This window comes from Spea bombifrons, chromosome 2 (assembly GCF_027358695.1).
Source record: "Spea bombifrons isolate aSpeBom1 chromosome 2, aSpeBom1.2.pri, whole genome shotgun sequence".
Classification (NCBI taxonomy): Eukaryota; Metazoa; Chordata; class Amphibia; order Anura; family Pelobatidae; genus Spea; species Spea bombifrons.
Genome location: NC_071088.1, coordinates 33,713,532 through 33,721,884, shown reverse-complemented (window position 1 = coordinate 33,721,884; position 8,353 = coordinate 33,713,532). Strand labels below are relative to the sequence as shown.

Sequence of the window (8,353 nt, the reverse complement as noted above, 5' to 3'; positions counted from 1 at the left end):
TCCGTTTTGCATCCCTTTCTGTGCACCGTTACTAGACACACTGCAGTCTGTTTAACGCCCGATCCTACTCGGTACACTACTGAGCACTCACGACACCGAAGTGAAGCCCTCCGGCCACCAGGTGTCGCCAGATAAGGACACTCACCTCCTCCTGTTCTTCTGCTTCTCCCACCCCCGTTGCTATAGACCGGCAGTTTGTTTACTTCCGGTCGCAGATCCCTGACGGACGAGCGACCTTCCGCTGCTTTAGGCAAGCGGGCTGTCAATGAGTTTACACCAGTTGTCCGGCTGTCGGCACTGCACATATAAATCACTCTGTGTACCTCAGTAAATTACTGCGATGGCGGCCGGGGAGGAAGAGGATCTGGTACCCGGTGAGTGATGACATGTCCCACGCGTGCTTGCAGTGTGTATTTGTATTAAAAAAACAGGCTAATCGCTTAAAATGAAGCCGTGGGTTTAAAAGGTTCAGGTATTCCACGGGGTTTACGATTTACTCTCCAATTCATCATTCTTTGGGATCCCTAATCGCTTCTTCCACCTAATATCAGTCCCTTCTCATGGACTTCATATTATGATGCATTGTACATCACACATTACTTCGTCACTCACCTGCACAGTGTACACAGAAGACACTCTTTTCCCATTTATTACACATTCGTGTCCTAAGGATTTGTTAACTTTATTGGCTTAATATTGATAAGGAATGACATTATGTATGATGCACACATCATGCTGTCATTCGTTCTCTGGCATACACACACACACACACACACACACAATATATATATATATATATATATATATATATATATATAATATATATAATATATATAATATAAGTGTATATATAGATGCACAGAGGATGCTGCCTTGTTTATTAGGTGTGTGTCAGTATAGCTACACATGGTTTGCAGTGATTTGTTCTAGGTACCTTCTTACCATTTGCCCGTCTTTCCTGGCATAAAACTCAGACTTTAATAAATTGTTGATCTCGTCTTAGATTAAGGATATCTTAATGCCCATCCCATTATCTTAATCATGCGTGGAAATTTTTCTTTTGCCTTGTTGTAGATGCATCACCTAACTTGTCTATATTCGGATATAAATGCAAACTTTTTATTAAATTATTTAGTATTTGTTTAATCTATAGCAAAGGACAGGTTGCTGGTATGCTCGGTAATTTATCTCCAGAACGCCAGTTAAATACTTTTCGCACCGGTGCTTTAACACATAACTCTTGGTTATAGCCCTGGCAATACTGTGTAGCTTCAGTGCATCCACTAAGAGACTCTAGTTCTATTTGTGAACAAAATAAAACTAAGAATCTAAATTAATGAATGGAAGTAATGTTTTTGCATTCTAAATGATGTTATACCTTTTTAACCCAAAAAAAACCCCAAACTTCAAAATGTGTAGTGCTATGGCTCAAAATTTAAAATATATATATTTTTAAATTTCTGTTAATTTTACTTGTAGTTAAGGAAAATAATAATTGAAAAAAAAACGTTCTTATGCCAGATGATGGGGTATAAAATTCCCTGATTTTAATTCAATCTGGGATCTTCAGATTATGTTACAAAGATTAAAGCTCTAAAATCGTCTTGTTTAGTCTCCATCTTCAATTAGTCCAGTCTATATGAACATTCTCTTATACACAAAAAAGTGAATCTGTTTAAATCACTGTAAATATACATACATATATATATATAAATATATAAAATATCCTTAATCTAAAACGATATGTTATATAGGGCTGCAACTAACGATTATTTTAATAATCGATTAGTTGGCTGATTATTTTGTCGATTAATCGATTAATCGGATAAAAAAAATACATTATTTTAAATTGAAGAAAAATTGCAATAAAAAACGTACAATTTACACTTTCATCTCTTTATTGCAATGGCCTCTCTCTATTCACCTTCTTATTTTACTGACATAATAATAAATGCTACAAGAACCCAAACACAGTGTTTCTCAAACTAGGTTTTAATACAAAGTTATTAGTAAATATTAATTCATATGTTAACTATTTTTCATATTTAATAAAAACTGAGAAAAAAGCCTTGTTTAAATTTTTTTCTTTACCAAACAGTTATGCACATCTGACCCCCAGCTTGCCACTCTGCCCCCATATATGCCTTATACCTCTTATATGCCAGATTCCACTGTGTCCCCTGATATGCCACTGTGCCCCTGATATGCCTTATACTCCTTATATGCCAGTGATATGCAACTGAGCCCCCTGATATACCTTTTGCCCCAGATGTGTTTTATGCCCCCCTGAAATGCCTAATATCGATATGTCTTATACCCCCTATATGCCACTGAGCCCCCTGATATACCTTTTACCCCCAGATATGTTTATGCCCCCCTGATATGCCTAATATCCATATGCCTTATACCCCCTATATGCCCTAAAAATTCATAATACCCCCCATACACCACTATAACTCACCCATACACCACTCTGGCTCCGCCCCCTCCCATACACCACTCTGGCTCCTCCCCCTCCCATACACCACTCTAGCTCCTCCCCCCTCTAATACTCCACTCTGCCTCCTCCCCCCTCCCATACATCACTTTGGCTCCTCCCCTCCCATGCATCACTTTGCCTCCTCCCCCTCCCATATTCCACTCTGGCTCCTCCCCCTCCCATACACCACTCTGCCTCCTCCCCCTCCCATACATCACTTTGCCTCCTCCCCCTCCCATACATCACTTTGCCTCCTCCCCCTCCCATACATCACTTTGCCTCCTCCCCCTTTCCATACTCCACTCTGCCTCCTCCCCCTCCCATACTCCACTCTGCCTCCTCCCCCCTCCCCCCTCCCATACTCCACTCTGCCTCCTGTGAACCTCCGTTTCTGACAAGACACTAGGGAGCCGGGTAGAGAGGCAGAGTGGCGTATGAGAGGGGGAGGAGCCAGAGTGGTGTATTGGAGGGTGGCTCCCATACACCCCTCTGACTCCTCCCCACTCCCATACACCGCTCTGCCTCTCTACCCGGCACCGTTACTGACAGGCACTTTCCCTGCAGCTTCATAGAAGCCACAGTGTAAGTGAAGGGCAGTAACGGAGTCTGTCTGTGCGATGCAGACCCTCACCGGCTGTCAGAGAGGATGATTCTCTGTCAGCCGGTGGGGGTCTGCATCGCACAGACAGACTCCGTTACTCACCTTCACTTACACTGAGGCTTCTATGAAGCTGCAGGGAAAGTGCCTGTCAGTAACAGTGCCGGGTAGAGAGGCAGAGCAGTGTATGGGAGGGGGGAGGAGGCAGATGGGAGGGGGAGAGAGACGGAAGTGAGAGACCGGCCGACAGTGAGGGGAATCCAGGTCTCCTGCAGCGTTACGGGGGATCTGGATTCCGGTGTTATAATCCGATCTCTGTTTGAGATCGGATTATTATAAGGAGAGGAGTTTTTCATAGCATTTGCTCTGAAAAAAACCTTTTTATAATCGATAAAAATCGATCCGATTAATCGATAATTATCGATTAGTTGTTTCAGCCCTAATGTTATATAATCTGTATATTACAAGAATTAGTGAAATTAGAATCCTGAAAAGCAATATGGTACATTGAGACTTGTACGGTATATTTAACTGTTTAGTTGATCCATACTTCTGACTTCTCTTTCAAACATCCAACAGCAAATAGTGGAGCGCATATACATGGGGGAACAAAAAATAAAATACTAATAGTGTAATACGTAAAATAAACGATATATTAATGAGGTGTAAGATCGACTCACAAATGGGCTGGATATATGAAGCTCATCAAACGGACTCTGAATACACTTGATGTATAATAAGTCTTGAAAGCTGTAAAACCAAGGAGAACCAAGATGGTGCAATATCTTTAAGCCGCAAAACGAATAAATAAAAATTGCACTTACAAAGATGAAGTAGCACAACTCAAAGAGTAATGTGCACAAGCTAAATCAATTGGATACTCCGGTAGACAGCTATAAACTTCCAACTTTATTAGTCTCGACGCGTTTCGCCGATATCACGTCGGCTTCTTCAGGAGACAATAAACAAATAATAAAATCAAACTCAATAAAACCAAATAAAATCAAAGTAAAATGTTATTGGAGTCCGTAGTCCATATTATATGGGTGCTTCCGGGTACGTCACAACGTTGTATCCGTAGAGGGCCGAGTCTCGTCGTTATCCCGTCTTTGTACGTCATGACGCCACTACGTCCCTGTACGTCTCCACAGGAACCCTCATTCGCCGTTATGATCTCCGTGGACGGCGAACACAGTCAATGTGCACTTGCAAGTCAAAGGAGGAAGAATACAGCCATAGCTCGCTTAGAGGTCCCGGGACGAAGCATACTTAAAACAGAACGGACATATTTCCCTTTTGCATCCCACAAATAAAAAAGACTTGAATAAGAAACATGCTCTGTGTGTCTTACTAACTGACAAAAGTATAAGTCTATATATATCTAAAATATAAGTTTATATAAATAGATCCATATGTGACATATACCAGTCTATAAAAATGGAGATAAGAGTAAGAGGAAGAATTAAAAAACTATAGACGGTACCACAAATAAGAGGATAATACACAATCTCAGGTAAGTGATATGCAAAAACTAATGTACTTATCATTATAAAGTGCATTATTTTATATATATAAGGTGCATTATTTATTAAAAGGTGCATTATTTATTGAAAGTGCATTGTTTTTTCTATTATGCAATGGACAATTCCATCATGAAAAGGAGTAGTTCATAACTAATAAATCATTCCAGGTAAGTAAATATAAAAAAGTGCAAATGCAAAGCTTATAAGCCAACATGATAAAGTGCATTACATCTCATTCAAATGTGTCTCAGTGCTTAAAATGTGGATTTTTTTTTTTATTCATTAATAAATGCTAGAATGTCCAGGTCAGTATTTAACCCCCCCCCCCTTTTATGTGTCTGAAATTTAAAGATCCACTCTGTCTCTTTCTTCGCCAAAAGCTGTATCAAGTCTCCACCTCTCCAATGGGGTGCGGCAAGATCTATTCCTATCACCCTAAAATCAGCCAAGGAAAAATCCTTACAAGTGTTACAGTGTTTGGGAACACTGTGTTTTAGGCTATTGTTGCGTATACCCCCGAGGTGTTCGAGGCCTCTAACTTTCAGCTCCCTTGTGGTCCGTCCGATGTACTGGATCCCACAACTGCATTCTAAGAGGTAGATGACGTTCTTAGACCCAGTAGCGTACCTAGCGGGGGGCGGGGGGGGGCGGTCCGCACCGGGTGCCGCTCATCAGGGGGGTGCCAACTTGCCGACACCCCTCCAGAGACGGACAGCAATGTCCGCCGCTGGAGGAGAAGGCTCGCAAGGGGGCGGTATCGGAGGTCTTTAACAGACCTCCGGGAGCCGGGGGTCTGTTAAAGACCTCCGATACCGCTCACTCGCGATCTGCGCGGCAACTGCTGCTGTGCGCCGGGGTTTGTTAGATCCCGGCGCACAACACTGAAGCCGCGCCCACCGCCGTCCGTGCCCTCTGAACCAGGAAGAAGACAGAAGAAGAGGAGCGAAGAGAAAGAAAAGGAGCTGACTGCTGTAAGAAGAAAAGAGGAAAGGTAGGAAATCATTCAGTTAGAGTGAGAGTGGATTGGTAAGTGTGGATTGGTAAATGTGGATTGGTATGTGTGGAATCTGTGGATTGGTATGTGTGGAATCTGTGGATTGGTATGTGTATTGGTAAATGTGGATTGGTAAGTGTGAAATCTGTGGATTGGTAAACGTGGATTGGTATGTGTGGAATCTGTGGATTGGTATGTGTGGAATCTGTGGATTGGTATGTGTGGATTGGTAAGTGTGGATTGGTAAATGTGGATTGGTATGTGTGAATTGTTAAGTGTGGATTGGTATGTGTGGAATCTGTGGATTGGTAAGTGTGGATTGGTAAGTGTGGATTGGTATGTGTGGAATCTGTGGATTGGTATGTGTGGAATCTGTGGATTGGTATGTGTGGATTGGTATGTGTGGAATCTGTGGATTGGTGTGTGTGGTATGTGTGGGATCTGTGGATTGGTATGTGTGGAATCTGTGGATTGGTATGTGTGGCATCTGGAATGGTAAGTGTGGATTGGTAAATGTGTGAGAGTGATGGGTGTTATGCTGTACCATTTCCAATGTCTTTTTCATTATATAATTATGCACTCTCACACATTTACCAATCCACACTTACCAATCCACACTTACCATGCTGTTCCATACAGTGGCAGAGCTGGGAGACAGAGGCCTTGCACCCCCACACCAGGACTTCTGAAAGGTAAGTGAACTTCAAAGGGGGGAGAGGGTAGATAGTTAGGGGGGGTAGATAGGGAGAAGGGAGTGAGATGGGGGGGATAGGGGGTAGATAGGGAGAAGGAAGTGAGAAGGGCTAGATAGGGCAGAAGGGGTGAGAATGTGTAGATAGGGAGAAAGGAAGGTAGCAAGAATATTGAAATAAAGAGTCAGAATGAGAGCGAATGGATTAATGTGTGGATGAATTGTGTGAATGAGTGAGAGATTTAAGGGATTTGTGAGAATGCATCAATGAATATGTGTAAATAATTTGTGTGAAAGAATAAATTATTGTGTGAATGAAAGTGAATTAGTGAGTGACTGTAAAAGTGTTTGTGTTAATCATAGGTGTATAGTTGATTTGTCAAAAAGGCAAAGATGGTATAAGCAGGGTGTTTATGGGACAAAGATGGCACAGGTAGCGTGTTTATGAGACAAAGATGGCGTACACTCGGCTGTTTGGGAACAATGCTGACTCATGCTGGGCTGTTTGGGGGCAAATATGGCACGTCCTATGTGTGTGTAATTTGGGTGCTGGTCAGGTTCTATGTGGGCAATGTGGACGCCGTTTTTTTTGGAGGGTTATTAAAGAAAGCACTATTATATGTTCAGTAAATGTTATTTAAACGTGTTTATTTTACTTATAAATTATTAATTTATTTTTTCAGATTTCTTGTTGTTTACAGTTTACAAATTGGTTCAATAAATATTCTTGCCAACATAATTTTGTAGATGTCTTTACATTTTGGGGGGGGGTGCCACTTACAGGATCCGCCCCGGGTGCCAAATACTCTAGCTACGCCCCTGCTTAGACCCACAGTGAATAAAATGCCTAATGTTATATTCTTTCTTGGTGATAGAGCATTTGAACTTAGTGATTTTTTTTATCTTGTTTTAAACACGTCCTACAAAGCTTGCATCTCCCGCATCTGTAAAACCCTGGATTTTTCTTTTTAAGAAAGGAGTTATCTTCCTTTATGGTTTCCGTCACTAGGGGCAGAACGCTCGGGGCCAGAATTGATTTCAAACTTTCAACCTTCTTATAAATTATATTCGGTTTTTCTGGGAGGTGATTTTTTAAGACGTTATCTTGGTGCAAAATAGGCCAGCATTTTTTTATTGCCTTTTTAATTTCAAACGCCTTATCATTATATTTTGTTAAGAGCGCAAAATCGAACGTTTTCTTAGATTTATGTTCCCTTTCTCCCAGAAAAAAATCCCTCTTTTTCTTTATTGTACAATCCAGGTGTTTTTGTAAAAGCTCTTTCTCTCTAATAATTTCTCTCTAAATTTATCCATTAATAATCCGCTTTGAGTTAAAAAAATCATTGTCCTTAGTGCAATTCCTGCGGATATGTGCGAATTGTCCTTTAGGGACATTCTGCAACCAGTGTGGGGGATGGCAGCTGGCGTAGTCAATATACCGTATTTGCTCGATTATAAGACGAGGTTTTTTTCAGAGCAAATGCTCTGAAAAATACCCCTTGTCTTCTAATCGGGGTCGTCTTCTAATCAGACCTCCAAATAGAGGTCTGATTAGGAGACTAAGATCCAGATCCCCCGCACCGCTGCAGGGGACCTGGATCCTCCTGTCTCACCCCCCCCCATCACACACACACTTACCGGTGCTTCCTGCTGTGTTGCCGGGGCAGCGGGTTGACGTCCACGCGATCCGCGCAGACAACGTCCGCTGCAGCCGGAAGGAGGTGTGGCTAGCAGCGGGGGTTGTCTGCGTCCTTCGCGTAGACCTTCCCCGGCTGTCAGAGACCAGAGTTCCCCGCACCGGTGCGGGGAACTCTGATCTCTGACCCCTGACAGCCGGGGAAAGTATACGCGACGGACGCATACAAACCCCCGCTGCCAACTCCACCTCCTTGCGGCTGCAGCGGAAGGCGACGTCAACCCGCTACCCCGGCTGGAAGCACCGGTAAGAGAGGGCTGAGGGGGGAGAGAGGGGGATGAGAGAGGGGAAGGGGGGGAGCGAGAGAGAGTGTGTGTGTGTGTGTGTTAAATGGGGGTATGTTAAATGGGGGTATAGGGTGTGTGTGTGTGT

The 8,353-nt window shown here is 42.7% G+C and overlaps 1 long non-coding RNA gene across 1 annotated transcript; it reads left to right on the top strand.

The window, feature by feature from the left end:
- Positions 1-277: 277 nt before the first annotated feature.
- LOC128474991 (uncharacterized) lies at positions 278-4,409 on the top strand. The gene is made up of 2 exons (XR_008346421.1): positions 278-374; positions 4,229-4,409. It is a non-coding gene; the product is annotated as an uncharacterized LOC128474991 (long non-coding RNA).
- Positions 4,410-8,353: the final 3,944 nt, after the last annotated feature.